Below are 15699 nucleotides of genomic sequence, written 5' to 3' on the forward strand. Positions count from 1 at the left end.
AAGGCAGGGGCGCGTAGGTAACGATCCACCACAACGGCCTCCACCACCGCCGCTGCTGTATTCCTCTGCGGATCCAGCCATTTCCTTGCGATTCGGACAAGTTCATGCATCTGCGCCCGAGGAGGTTGGTCTGGTTGGAAGGTCCAGCTGTGAAAGCGCTGGGCCATACCAAACTTTGTGAGTCCATATCTGCTGAGGATCTCAGACTTCAGGGCATCATAGTCAGTAACCTGGTCAGGGCCCAGGTCCCGGACAGCATTCAGCGATTCCCCGGTTAGAAAGGGGGGCTAACAGACCAACCCACTGTTGCTTGGGCCAGGCTTCCCTAGTGGCCGTGGCCTCAAATGCATGCAGGTATGCCTCAATGTCATCGTAGCTCCCATCTTAGATATAAAGTCACTTGCCTTTATTGGGCGGGTATTTTGGACAACCCTCTGTCTCTGCAACTGCAATTCCTCTGCCTTCAGAAGGTTGGCTTTCTTTTGCTCCTCCAAGAGAGCCACGCGTTTGCTTGCATCTGGGCGTGCTGGCCAGCAACAAGGGCTTTCAATATGTCCTCCATTTCAGTCGGGGCGGGGAGCCTACGGCCAACTTGGAAAACTGGGTGATCAAACCTTCGGTATCCTCCTCTGACATGCACTATTAACGCTTGAGCGTGCCTGTATTCTCCACCATCTGTGACGTCACGAGAGGCTACACAGCTTTCAGCGGGATTGCTCAAGTAGTGCAAGGAGACAAGGTTCAAACAAAACAAGGATTTTATTATAGGTCTTGGGAAATTAACGAAAATATAACAAAATTCTGTTCTCTTGTGGCTCTTTAAGGGTTAACAGTTCAGGGATGTCTCTTCCACATCCAAAATCATAATTCTCACTCACTCAGATAACTTTTCCCCAGCCTTACTGTAGTCCACGTTGCAGCTAGTGGCCAACCCAGCAAAAGTCCTTCCAAATGTCTCTCCCGTATTTCCACAGGTGCATATATCCAAAGGTGAGTATTTCCCAAAGGTAAGTATCTCCAAATCCTTATATTCCTCATGGAAGTGGACGTGCAGCACTCTTGTCCTCCAGAGAGCCCAGGTTGGAGACTGTGTCTCTTCACCCCCCACACACCCTCTCAGTGTGTCTCTTCCCTTCCCAAACCTTCAGCTCATCAGCTCCTGATTTGTTTCAGCTGCGTGGGAAGATTGGCCATAGAGGGGTGGCGTTCCCGACCATACCAGCAGATGGAGCCATAGCTGTCTGGGTTTGCAGCCACCTCAGGGGGATGTAACGTCCCTCCAGGACACAGCCTCTCGTGACATCACAATACACTGACATCATGTGACACTTAGATTGCACACAGCTAATTATGTGACTTCTGAAGGTAATTGGTTGCACCAGATCTTATTAGGGGCTTCATAGTAAAGGGGGTGAATACATATGCACACACCACTTTTCCGTTATTTATTTTTTAGAATTTCTTGAAACAAGTTATTGTTTTCATTTCACTTCACCAATTTGGACTATTTTGTGTATGTCCATTTAAATTACAGGTTGTAATGCAACAAAATAGGAAAAACGCCAAGGGGGATGAATAATTTTGCAAGGCACTGTAAATGCATAATAGATCCATGCAAATGCAGTGCAAATACCCTGAGTCAATATAACAAGGCGTAAAAAGCCACGATGAACTCACAACGCAGAGTTCCACACTAACATTTTCCCCTGGTAGCACTGGTGCCACTAACTTTTTCAGTTGGTGGAACCAGCCCATGATTTGGTGGCACCCCCCAAAAAATATTCACAGTGTCACGCGCCTGCTTGTCGAATATCTCATTCCAAAACCATGGGCATTAATATGGAGTTGGTCTCCCCTTTGCTGCTATAACAGCCTCCACTCTTCTGGGAAGGCTTTCCACTAGAAGTTGGACCATTGCTGCAGGAAATTTGCTTCCATTCAGCCACAAGTGCATTAGTGAGGCACTGATGTTGGGCGATTAGGCCTGGCTCGCAGTCGGCGTTCCAACTCATCCCAAAGGTGTTCGATGGGGTTGAGGTCAGGGCTCTGTGCAGGCCAGTCAAGTTCTTCCACACCATTTCTGTATGTTACACGCTTTGTGCAGGGGGGCATTGTCATGCTGAAACAGGAAAGGGCCTTCCCCAAACTGTCGCCACAAAGTTGGTAGCACAGAATCGTCTAGAATGTCATTGTATGCTGTAGCGTTAAGATTTCCCTTTACCGAACCTTGAAAAACAGCCCCAGACCATTATTCCTCTTCCACCACACTTTACAGTTGGCACTATGCATTGGGGCAGGTAGCATTCTCCTGCAACCGCCACATCCTGATTGGTCCGTTGGACTGCCAGATGGTGAAGTGTGATTCATCACTCCAGAGAACGCATTTCCACTGCTCCAGGGTCCAATGGCGGCGAGCTTTAAACCACTCCAGCCGACGGTTGACATTGCGCATTATGATCTTAGGCTTGTGTGGCTGCTCCGCAATGGAAACCCATTTCATGAAGCTCCCGACGAATAGTTATTGTGCTGACGTTGCTTCCAAAGGCAGTTTGGAACTTGGTAGTGAGTGTTGCAACCGAGGACAATGATTTTTACGTGCTACGCGCTTCAGCGGTCTTGTTCTGAGCTTGCGGCTGAGCCATTGTTGGTCCTAGACATTTCCACTTCACAATAACAGCACTTACAGTTGACAGGAGTAGCTCTTGCAGGGCAGAAATTTGACGAACTGACTTGTTGGAAAGGTGGCATCCTATGACGGTGCCACATTGAAAGTCACTGAGCTCTTCACTAAGGAAATTCTACTGCCAATGTTTGTCTATGAGATTGCATGTCTGTGTGCTCGATTTTATACACCTGTCAGCAATGGGTGTGGCTGAAATAACCTAATTCACTAATTGAAGGGGTGTCCACATATTTTTGTATATATAGTGTCACTTGAAACAGTCTAACCAGGTCTTGTGTCGAAGTCGCCTAGGCTAGCTAGTTCTAGCCATCTTCTTTCGCCAATTAGCTTCAGCCGGCTGGTGTGCGACCGTGGCAAGGTTGGGTTGACATTGGATAGCCTATCTCTGGTGCTAGTTAGGGATCATCAATAAATTACACAATGTAAAATGGGACAATAATTTCATTTTGCTCTTTTCATTAAATTAAATGCTTTCAATATTTGTATATGAACTTCTACAATTTATAGTTGGTTTGTAGTTAAGTCATTGAAATTTGGAGCTATTACATTATGTAATTTACTGATGGTCCCTAACTATCGCCATAGCGATATCGAATGTCAAACCAAATTGACCATTGGCATTATGATCGGATTGGGTGCTGCCAGCTGTGGGCAGGATTTAAATAAACCCAACCCAAGGAAAACTTTTACGGTATCCTTCATTCCGTGGCATACCATTTTTTCCCTATCATCTCGCAAATCTCCGTTTTGGACGAGACTGAATTTATGACCAAAATCATCCTATTTACACTTTGTAGTACATTTTGACACTAGAATGTTTCTGACTCATATCGATGACACACAGGCCATTTTCAAAACGAAAAGTTGCTTTTTAGGGGGAGTCTCTCTTTAATATGGACAACTAGTTGCTTCCAAAGTTGTGTTGACCAAGTAGAATGTGCAGCTCGCACCAGTGCGACCAATTTAAACCTGTGCGACAAATTATTTTTTTTTTTTACTTGCACAGCTAAGTGAAAGAGTCTCAAAATGTGACTAAATAGTCTCAGTCTGGAGCCCTGCCAACAGATGATGACATAACTCCACTACGTAACACCATATCAAATGGGCACGCCTTTTGATCCCTCACCTTGCCCGACCTACTTTGGGGCAATTTCATAACACTCTGTGGTTACAGCCAAAGTGATCCTCATTTGGCAGTAAAATCTATCATGGAGTTGAATTTCACTTTGGTGGGTTGTGGAGTGATCCATCCTGGCCCTTAGGCAAAGCACCAGTTTCCATTCATTACCCCCACAACTGGAAATAATTACAGAGCCCTTCTTAAGAGGGCAGGCTGATTCATGTGGACAAAACCACTGGGGGAAAGGAAATTGGGGGGGGGGGTTCAGGAATAACATCCCGCATAGTTTGTATCCCTGAGACGCGTATTTATTCAAGCGAAGCCACACACTGTTTAACCTCTTAAGGATCGGACCCTTTTTCCCCCTAATTTTTCGCCTAAAATTACATACCCAAATCTAACTGCCTGTAGCTCAGGACCTGAAGCAAGGATATCTATATTCTTGATACCATTTGAAAGAAAACACTTTGAAGTTTGTGGAAATGTGAAATTAATGTAGGAGAATACAACACAGTAGATCTGGTAAAAGATAATACAAACAAAAAACATCAGTTTTCTATTTTGTAATTTTTTTCCCATCATCTTTGAAATGCAAGAGAAAGGCCACAATATAATATTGCAGTTTAGGCGCAATTTAGATTTTTGACAGTAGATGGCAGCAGTGTGTGTGCAAAGCTTCAGATTGATCCAATGAAGCGTTGCAATATTGGACTATTTTGTATCAAGCCTGCCCAAATGTGCCAAATTGGTCAATTGATACATTTTCTAGTACATAACTATAGAGAACATACAAAAATGATATGGTAATACAAAATGTAAGTTTACACACTCCCAGGAATCTCATACATGATGGATCATTAGCTTATACACTAACTTTCACCCATCTAGATGGCCGGGCGGGGTGGGTGCGGAGCCAGAGACAGCAGGGGTTCAAACTGTAGAACCCAGGTCCTACATTTGAATGTAAAAATGGATTTTATCAAACAAACCTATGCTACATTTTATCTCTGGGACCCTTAAGATGACAAATCAGAGCAAGATTACTGAATGTAAGTACATTATTTACCTTCAGAGGTGAATGTATCAAACCAGTTGCAGTGATACGTTTTTTGTTGTTGTGCACTCTCCTCAAACAATAGTAAATTGTACTGTAAATTGGACAGTGCAGTTAGATTAACAAGACTTTAAGCTTTCTGCCCATATAAGACATGTCTATATCCTGGAAAGTTTGCTGTTACTTACAACAGTCATGCTAATCACATTAGCGCACATTAGCTCAACCGTCCCGTATAAGAGACACCGATCCCGTATAGGTTAAACAGGACCGTGGAAATAAACAGGGACGTGGATCCCACTTGGCCTTAAACCTCTGATATGAAGAGAAGGCCCCTGGAACCATCGATCCTCAGCTCGACTTTAGATCGGAGATGCTAATTATAGCCATCTTGTTCAATACGTCAACAAAATAACAACAAAAGGAATGCCAGCCATTCTATTGGTGGTCCTCTGTAGCTCAATTGGTAGAGCATGACGCTTGTAGTAGGGTAGTGGGTTCGATCCCCGGGACCACCCATACATAAAAATGTATGCACACATGACTAAGTCGCTTTGGATAAAAGCGTCTGCTAAATGGCATATTATTATTATTATTGGACCATTTATTTTGCTCTACACATTTCAGTGGAAAGGAATGTGGTCTATTTGTATACAACCCTCTCTGTGGGCTATACTGTCTCTCACCTTTTGCACTTTGCCCAAGGACAGCTCTCTCTCTCTCTGAACACGAGGCCCAAGGCTGAAGTGTGAATGCGTTAAAACAGCACAGCACTGTTTGTACGGCACATTCCAACCATAAGTCACAGCCGGGGGCCTTGAGAGTTAAATGTGCAGGAAATCATGTCAGCTACAGCTCGAGAAGCCAAACTAAAATGGGTTGAAGCGTTTATTAATTGCCATGGCTGTGTATTCCTATTACCCCACGCAAATATTTACAGCGTTCGGACGATGGTGAGTATTTCTTGTCATTTTTCCTATGGCTGGGCGATATGGCCTTTTCAAACTTATCGGCGATTCACAACATATATCTAAAAATGTTTACCGTTTTCATTAAATAAGATTTGTTGTACAATTAAGGGTTAAAACAGTCAGTAATAACCTAAAGAATTCAGGGCTTGTAAAATTATACCTAGGCTAAATATAAGCCTTCAACCATAAAATCCACAAAAAAAATGTACAGTACCAGTCAAAAGTTTGGACAAACCAACTCATTCATGGGTGTTTCTTTCTTTTTACTATTCTCTACATTGTAGAATAATAGTGAAGACATCAAAACTATGAAATAACACATATGGAATCATGTAGTAACCAAAAAAAGTGTTAAAACAAATCTAAATCTATTTTACATTTGAAATTCTTCAAATAGCCACCCTTTGCCTTGATGACTGCTTTGCACACTCTTGGCATTCTCTCAACCAGCTTCATGAGGTAGTCACCTGGAATGCATTTCAATTAACAGGTGTGCCTTCTTAAACGTTAATTTGTGGAATTTCTTTCCTTCTTAATGCGTTTAGTGCCAATCAGTTGTGTTGTGACTAGGTAGGGGTGATATACAGAAGATAGCCCAATTTGGAAAAAGACCAAGTCCATATTATGGGCCAGAAGGATTACCAGGACGTGTACTCTGAGCATGCGCTGACCAACTGGCAAGTGTCTTCACTGACATTTTCTATCTCTCCCTGTCTGAGTCTGTAATACCAACATGTTTAAAGCAGACAACAATAGTCCCTGTGCCCAAGAACACTAAGGCAACCTGTCTAAATGACTACAGTGAGGGAAAAAAGTATTTGATCCCCTCTCAATCAGAAAGATTTGTGGCTCCCAGGTATCTTTTATACAGGTAACGAGCTGAGATTAGGAGCACACTCTTAAAGGGAGTGCTCCTAATTTCAGCTTGTTACCTGTATAAAATACACCTGTCCACAGAAGCAATCAATCAGATTCCAAACTCTCCACCATGGCCAAGACCAAAGAGCTCTCCAAGGATGTCAGGGACACGATTGTAGACCTACAAAAGGCTGGAATGGGCTACAAGACCATCGCCAAGCAGCTTGATGAGGTGGTGACAACAGTTGGTGCAATTATTCGCAAATGGAAGAAACACAAAAGAACTGTCGATCTCCCTCTGCCTGTGACTCAATGCAAGATCTCACCTCGTGGAGTTGCAATGATCATGAGAACGGTGAGAAATCAGCCCAGAACTACACGGGAGGATCTTGTCAATGATCTCAAGGCAGCTGGGACCATAGTCACCAAGAAAACAATTGGTAACACACTACGCCGTGAAGGACTGAAATCCTGCAGCGCCCGCAAGGTCCCCCCTGCTCAAGAAAGCACATATACAGGGCCGACTGAAATCTGAAATAAACGGAAAGTGAAAGTGTTGTGGTCAGATGAGACCAAAATGGAGCTCTTTGGCATCAACTCAACTCGACGTGTTTGGAGGAGGAGGAATGCTGCCTATGACCCCAAGAACACCATCCCCACCGTCAAACATGGAGGTGGAAACATTATGCTTTGGGGTTGTTTTTCTGTTAAGGGGACAGGACAACTTCACCGCATCAAAGGGACGATGGACGGGGCCATGTACCGTCAAATCTTGGGTGAGAACCTCTTCTCAGCCAGGGCATTGAAAATGGGTTGTGGATGGGTATTCCAGCATGACAATGACCCAAAACACATGGCCAAGGCAACAAAGGAGTGGCTCAAGAAGAAGCACATTAAGGTCCTGGAGTGGCCTAGCCAGTCTCCAGACCTTTAATCCCATAGAAAATCTGTGGAGGGAGCTGAAGGTTTGAGTTGCCAAACATCAGCCTCGAAACCTTAATGGCTTGGAGAAGATCTGCAAAGAGGAGTGGGACAAAATCCCTCCTGAGATGTGTGCAAACCTGGTGGCCAACTACAAGAAACGCCTGACCTCTGTGATTGCCAACAAGGGTTTTGCCACCAAGTACTAAGTCATGTTTAGCAGAGGGGTCAAATACTTATTTCCCTCATTAAAATGCAAATCAATTTATAACATTTTTGACATGCGTTTCTCTGGATTTTGTTGTTGTTATTCTGTCTCTCACTGTTCAAATAAACCTATCATTAAAATTATAGACTGATCATGTCTTTGTCAGAGGGCAAACGTACAAAATCAGCAGGGGATCAAATACTTTTTTTCCTTCACTGTATGTCTATAGCCATGAAGTGCTTTGAAAGGCTGGTTATGGCTCAAATCACCACCATTATCCCAGAAACCCTAGACCCACTCCAATTTGCATACCGCCCCAACAGATCTACAGATGATGCAATCTCTATTACATTTGAGTCATTTAGCAGACGCTCTTATCCAGAGCGACTTACAGTTAGTGAGGGCATACATTTTATTTTCTATTTTTCATATTTTGCGCTCCACATTGCCCTTTCACACCTGAACAAAAGGAACACCTACAGTTGAAGTCGGAAGTTTACATACACCTTAGACAAATACATTTAAACTCAGTTTTTCACAATTGCTGACATTTAATCCAAGTAAAAGTTCCCTGTCTTAGGTCAGTTAGGATCACCACTTTATTTTAAGAATGTGAAATGTCAGAATAATAGTAGAGAGAATTATTTATTTCAGCTTTTATTTATTTCATCACATTCCCAGTGGGTCAGAAGCTTACATACACTCAATTAGTATTTGGTAGCATTGCCTTTAAATTGTTTAACTTTGGTCAAACGTTTCGGGTAGCCTTCCACAAGCTTCCCACAATAAGCTGGGTGAATCTTGGCCCATTCCTCCTGACAGAGCTCGTGTAACTGAGTCAGGTTTGTAGGCCTCCTTGCTCGCACATGCTTTTTCAGTTCTGCCCACAAATGTTCTATAGGATTGAGGTCAGGGCTTTGTTATGGCCACTCCAATACCTTGACTTTGTTGTCCTTAAGTCATTTTGCCACAACTTTGGAAGTATGCTTGGGGTCATTGTCCGTTTGGAGGACCCATTTGCAACCAAGCTTTAACTTCCTGACTGATGTCTTGAGATGTTTCTTCGATATATCCACATTATTTTCCTTCAACATGATGCCATCTATTTTGTGAAGTGCACCAGTCCCTCCTGCAGCAAAGCACCCTCACAGCATGATGCTGCCACCCCCGTGCTTCACGTTGAGATGGTGTTCTTCGGCTTGCAAGCTACCCCCTTTTTCCTCCAAACATAACGATGGTCATTATGGCCAAACAGTTCTATTTTTTATTCATCAGACCAGAGGACATTTCTCCAAAAACTACGATCTTTGTCCCCATCTGCAGTTGCAAACCGTAGTCTGGCTTTTTTATGGCGGTTTTTGAGCAGTGGCTTCTTCCTTGCTGAGTGGCCTTTCAGGTTATGTCGATATAGGACTCGTTTTTACTGTGGATATCCTCCAGCATCTTCACAAGGTCCTTTGCTGTTGTTCTGGGATTGATTTGCACTTTTCGCACCAAGGTACGTTCATCTCTAGGAGACAGAACGTGTCTCCTTCATGAGCGATATGACGGCTGCGTGGTCCCATGGTGTTTATACTTGCATACTATTGTTTGTACAGATGAACGTGGTACCTTCAGGCGTTTGGAAATTGCTCCCAAGGATGAACCAGACTTGTGGAGGTCTACAATTCTTTTTCAGAGGTCTTGGCTGATTTATTCTCATTTCCCCATGATGTCAAGCAAAGAGGCACTGAGTTTGAAGGTAGGCCTTGAAATACATCCACAGGTACACCTCCAATTGACTCAAATTATATCAATTAGCCTATCAGAAGCTTCTAAAGCCATGACATCATTTTCTGTAATTTTCCAAGCTGTTTAAAGGCACAGTCAACTTAGTGTATGTAAACTTCTGACTCACTGTGATACAGTGAATTATAAGTGAAATAATCTGTCTGTAAACAATTGTTGGAAAAATGACTTGTGTCATGCACAAAGTAGATGTCTTAACCGACTTTCCAAAACTATAGTTTGTCAACAAGAAATTTGTGGAGTGGTTGAAAAACTAGTTTTAATGACTCCAACCTAAGTGTATGTAAACTTCTGACTCCAACTGTATGTGAGAATGCTATTCATTGACTACAGCTCATCGTTCAACACCATAGTGCCATCAAAGCTCATCACCAAGCTAAGGACCCTGGGACTAAACACCTCCCTCTGCAACTGGATCCTGGACTTCCTGACGGGCCGCCCCCAGGTGGTAAGTGTAGGTAACAACACATCCGCCACGCTGATCCTCAACACAGGGGCCCCTCAGGGGTGCATGCTCAGTCCCCTCCTGTACTCCCTGTTCACCCATGACTGCATGACCAGGCACGACTCCAACACCATCATTAAGTTTGCCGACGACAACAGTGGTAGGCCTGATCACCGACAACATCGAGACAGCCTATAGGGAGTTGGTCAGAGACCTGGCTGTGTGGTGCCAGGACAACAACCTCTCCCTCAACGTGACCAAGACAAAGGAGATGATTGTGGACTACATGAAAAAGAAGAGGACCGAGCATGCCCCCATTCTCATCGACGGGGCTGTAGTGGAGCAGGTTGAGAGCTTCAAGTTCCTTGGTGTCCACATCACCAACAAACTAACATGGTCCAAGCACACCAAGACAGTCGTGAAGAGGGCATGACAAAACCTATTCCCTCTAAAGGAGCCTGAAAAGATTTGGCATGGGTCCTCAGATCCTCAAAAGGTTCTACAGCTGCACCATCGAGAGCATCCTGACTGGTTGCATCACTGGCCTAAAAATTGTCAAAGACTCCAGCCACCCTAGTAATAGACTGTTCTCTCTGCTACAGCACGGCAAGCGGTACCGGAGCGCCAAGTATAGGTCCAAGAGGCTTCTAAACAGCTTCTACCCCCAAGCCATAAGTCCTGAACATCTAATCAAAGGGCTACCAGACCATTTGCATTGCTGCCCCCCCTCCCCCTCCCCTATTTAACACTGCTGCTACTCTCTGTTTATTATCTATGCATAGTCACTTTAATAACTCTAACTAAATGTACATATTACCACAATTATCTCGACTAACCGGTGCCCCCGCACATTGACCCGGTACCCCCTGTATATAGCCTCGCTATTGTTATTTTACTGCTGCTCTTTAATTATTTGTTACTTTATTTTATTTTTATTTTTTGGTATTCTTTCTTAAAACTGCATGGGTTGGTTAAGGGCTTGTAAGTAAGCATTTCACTGTAAATTTGATTTCACTTGATTTTAAGACATGAAGGTCAGTCAATACAGAACATTTCAAGAACTTTGAAAGTTTCTTCAAGTGCAGTCGCAAAAACCATCAAGCGCTATGATGAAACTGGCTCTCATGAGGACCGCCACAGGAAAGGAAGACCCAGAGCTACCTCTGTTGCAGAGGATAAGTTCATTAGAGTTAACTGCACCTCAGATTGCAGCCCAAATAAATGCTTCACAGACTTCAAGTAACAGACGCATCTCAACATCAACTGTTCAGAGACTGTGTGAAACAGGCATTCATGGTCGAATTGCTGCAAAGAAACCACTACTAAAAGGACACCAATAATAAGAAGAGACTATCTTGGGCCAAGAAACACGAGCAATGGACGTTAGACCGGTGGAAATATGTCCTTTGTTCTGTGAGTCCAAATTTGGGATTTTTAGTTCCAACTGCTGTGTCTTTGTGAGACATGGAGGAGGTGTGAAGGTGCTTTTCTGGTGACACTGTCAGTGATTTATTTAGAATTCAAGGCACACTTAACCAGCATGGCTACCACAGCATTCTGCAGCGATACGCCTTCCCATCTGGTTTGCGCTTAGTGGGACTATCATTTGTTTTTCAACAGGACAATGAATCAACACACCTCCAGGCTGTGTAAGGGCTATTTGACCAAGAAGGAGAGTGATTTGAGTGCTGCATCAGATGACCTGGCCTCCAAAATCACCCGACCTCAACTCCATTGAGATGGTTTGGGATGAGCTGGACCGCAGAGTGAAGGAAAAGCAGCCAACAAGTGCTCAGCATATGTGGGAGCTCCTTTAAGACTTTTGGAAAAGTATTTCAGGTGAAGCTGGTTGAGAGAATGCAAAGTGTGCAATACTGTCATCAAGGCAAAGGGTGGCTACTTCGAATAATCTAAAATAAAATATATTTATATTTGTTTAACACTTTTTGGTTACTACATGATTCCATATGTGTTATTTCATAGTTTTGATGTCTTCACTGTTATTCTACAATTTAGAAAATAGTTTTAAAAAATAAAGAAAAACCCTTGAATGAGTAGGTGTGTCCAAACTTTTGACTGGTACTGTAATTATTTTATCAAAATAGTTTTACCTGCTTTGTTGCAATAATCACTGATCTGACTTTCAAGTCTATGAAAATGCCATTTTTGTTACAAGTTTAACCAGAACCATGCACATTGCACATCCACTAATAATGACTAACTAACCAGGCATTATAGAAAATTAACTCAGTTCTCAAGCACAAGCCCACCTGCTAGTGAGTAACCAGCTAATCTTTATATTTAAAGTCTAGCCAACTTGGATCTATTTGCTCGCTAACAAGGTTGAACAGTTGAACTGTTATGAACACACCCTCCTGTCTGTCTCCAACTGCTTGAACAACATAGCCTGTTCACTTTGTTTAGATGTAGACATAAAGTGGCCTACCTGGACAAGAAGATGCTTATTTCTCAGAATGAGAATGAGTTGCCAATTACTTAACTATAATAACAATAACAATAATAATAATAATAATAATAATAATAATAATAAATGACATTTAGCAGACGCTTTTATCCAAAGCGACTTACAGTCATGCGTGCATAAATTTTTTTGTGTATGGGTGGTCCTGGGGATCGAACCCACTACCCTGGCGTTACAAGCGCCGTGCTCTACCAGCTGAGCTACTAAATGAGTATTTTTATGTTCATTGCACATTTATAAAACACAGACTAGACAGCTAGCGCATAACAGTCTGGCTAAAATGCTGCTAACAGTACATGGTACCGCAATGCCGCATGCGACAAACTGAGCTGCCATTGATACTGCCTTAGTTCTACATTTTGAGTTGAGACATAAAAAGAGTATCGTTAAAAGGTTAAATTCTTCTCCATTACAGTAAAATAATGTCTCAATATGTTTCGGTGTCCATATGACCAATTATGTTGGACCAAACCTCAAATGCAAATAGTAAGTTGAAACTGCTTGTTATCAGAGAGGAAGTGGCAGGGGGAGGGGCTTGGTGAGTGGCAGGGGAGGGGCTTGGTGTCTGTGTGCGAGTGGGAAGGTGCACACAGCACAGAAGGAGCGAAGGAGAGGAGACCAAAAAGACAAAAACTCATAAAAACAATTAAATAATACTTGACTTTTGCAATACAGGCATATGGAACATCGCGCTAAAACATTAATTCAAATTAATTCACTATATCGCCCAGTCCTAGTTTCCCTTGTGCCTCTTCGGGGTGATGACAAGTCAGTTGGGTCAGGGAGGGAGAAAATGGCTCACTGGTGTGAGTTCGTTGTCTCCCTGTTTGACATGTACTGAAGTACAGGCCTCAACCCCAGAGTCCTGACACATTGCTGAGGGTGTGACTGCGGCTGCAGACTCCTCTCCTGCTCCTTCACAAGATTTGACGGTCTGTTTGGGGATTTGAAAACCCAAAGTGCACAGAGCGGATGAGAAAGGACTATGTTGATGGAAAGTGACACACATAATGGGAGATGTGCTCCTGTGGGATATCCAAAACAACTCTGCATTCTGGTAGTCCAGGTTTGAGCCAAAGTATGGAGAAAGTCATCCTTACAATGCACTCTTTGGGCATGTCAGCGTGATTCTGTGATAACCACTGTGCTTTCTAATATACTATATTCAACAAAAGTACAACTTGTGTGTTGCTTCTGAAACTCTCTTTAAAACACTTCTCAGCTATCAAATATGTATGCTATTACATGCGATGATGTCAGCCCCAGACTACTCACCATGTGATCAAGTGTCTTTCAGAAGCTCATTGCTCCACCGTCCAGAGGAGGAACTCAGCAATCTAGGAACAAAGACAGTGAACAGAATAATTACATGATGACTTACAGTTAGTGCATTCATCTTAAGATAGCTAGGTGGGACAACCACAGCTCAGTCATAGTAAGTACTTTCCTCAATAACGTCAGTGGTAGAAAATAGTCAAGCATGAGTGTTAGTTCACGAAAGGCATTTATTTTTAATTCCAGTTTATACACTGTTCATGTTGACCCTCTCTGAGGAAAAGTACATAAGAGTGAAACCTTGAGTGTACTGTTTAAAAGTATATATTTTTACATTTTTAGTCATTTAGCAGACGCTCTTATCCAGAGCAACTTAGTTAGTTATATAGCCAGCATGGCAAGAGGATGATGCTTTCATAGCAACGTCAGAGCTCACAATTATGCACGACAACTGGGACTTAACAATCCCAGTGCATTGATATTACCTGCCAATATTGTATGGAAATTGTAAGATAAAATGTTGCAGTGCCTACGCAGGCAGATTGAGGAAAGAGTTAAGAGCTGACTGGCCAAGAGGGGTGTGTCATTATACTATAAGACTGGGTCAGTGTTGAATCCAAACAGCCAATGGACCTTCGTGCTACAAGTGCCCTGGTAGGAGTACGCAAGAAGCAGACTGGGAAGAATAATTACCTAGCTACTACAGTAACGTTACATGTACAGTACCTTCGTGTACAGCTGTGACAGAAGATGCTAACATCGCTACAACATTAGCACACTAAATTACACTAGTTGGCACAATTTACTATTGGTAACTTAACGTTAACTACGCAATTGAGATTTGATCTAATTTATAACGTTAGCTAGCGCCAGTAATATTAACAAAAACGAGTTCGTCTAAAATTAGCAGCCTGTCACCTAACGTAAGCGAGACACAGTAGCTAACGTTAGTTATCGTTATGTCACCGGTTAGCCTAAGCTAACCTAGCTTACATTGCTAACTAGCTAGCGCGAAGAGCACAAAGCCCATCCCCCACACGGTTGTACGCAAGAGGCTAAGCTAACTTTAGTGATTAGCTAGCTTGAGCACCGCGACGTGGTTTTTCGCTCGCCACACTCTCCCGTGCCCATGAGGCATTGCTAAACAAGGACTTAGCGCTAACTAGTTAGTCACAAAAACATATTACAGGGCATACCTATAGAAAGGGGTAGCAATATTTTGCATTTATTCCTATGTTCCAACAACCAATAAAAAAACAAGATTCGTTCTTATATGAACGTAGCTGGCTAACATTGGCTGGCTAGCTAGCTAGCTAGCTAGCTGCTCTTTCAAAATGTGTCCCCATAATCCAGTAGCTAGCTACCTACTTTGTCTGAAATGTTTTGATAGATGGTTTCCGCTGTAATCCACGTGTTAAAGCTAAACTATGGTATCTCTTTCCAAAGATTGCTAAATTGATATATCAAGGAAATTAATTAACATGTTAACGCTAATAGATAAGATACAGAGCCAGGCGGTTCGAAGCCAACGGCTTCAGACGCTCAACACAGTGACGCGACTTTCCCTACAAAAATGGGCAGTCCAGGCAGCTTGCTACAGTATTTCCAAGCATCACTCATTGAAGCAGAGCACAGAAAGCATGGTCACATATTGAGGAAGGAGCAATCACGACAGTGTACAGGAAATGTGTTTCCAACCCTCAAAAAACCCAAAAAGATTCAAACGTAATACTTTAGATAATTAGATGCTATACAGTTCTGTGAATGTATATTGTATACAAACACAGTCTCTTTGAATGTATTAATATATCCATAAAGAAATGGGGGAGTTCAACTACACAAAATAGAATTATGACGAAATAGGCAACTCACTTTCACAATCATATACAGTACT

The 15699-nt window shown here is 42.8% G+C and overlaps 1 protein-coding gene across 2 annotated transcripts in view; it reads right to left on the reverse strand.

The window, feature by feature from the left end:
- LOC121534972 (F-box-like/WD repeat-containing protein TBL1XR1) overlaps positions 1–15357 on the reverse strand; it is a 35247-nt gene extending 19890 nt beyond the window's left edge. For both annotated transcript variants that reach the window (XM_041841618.2, XM_041841617.2), the window contains exons 1-2: positions 15174–15357; positions 13806–13867 (exon numbers count right to left, since the gene is read on the reverse strand). The gene's annotated coding sequence lies outside the window, so the exon portion shown is untranslated. The remainder of the gene's footprint in view (positions 1–13805; positions 13868–15173) is intronic.
- Positions 15358–15699: the final 342 nt, after the last annotated feature.

Source organism: Coregonus clupeaformis, unplaced genomic scaffold (genome assembly GCF_020615455.1).
Source record: "Coregonus clupeaformis isolate EN_2021a unplaced genomic scaffold, ASM2061545v1 scaf0193, whole genome shotgun sequence".
Lineage (NCBI taxonomy): Eukaryota > Metazoa > Chordata > Actinopteri > Salmoniformes > Salmonidae > Coregonus > Coregonus clupeaformis.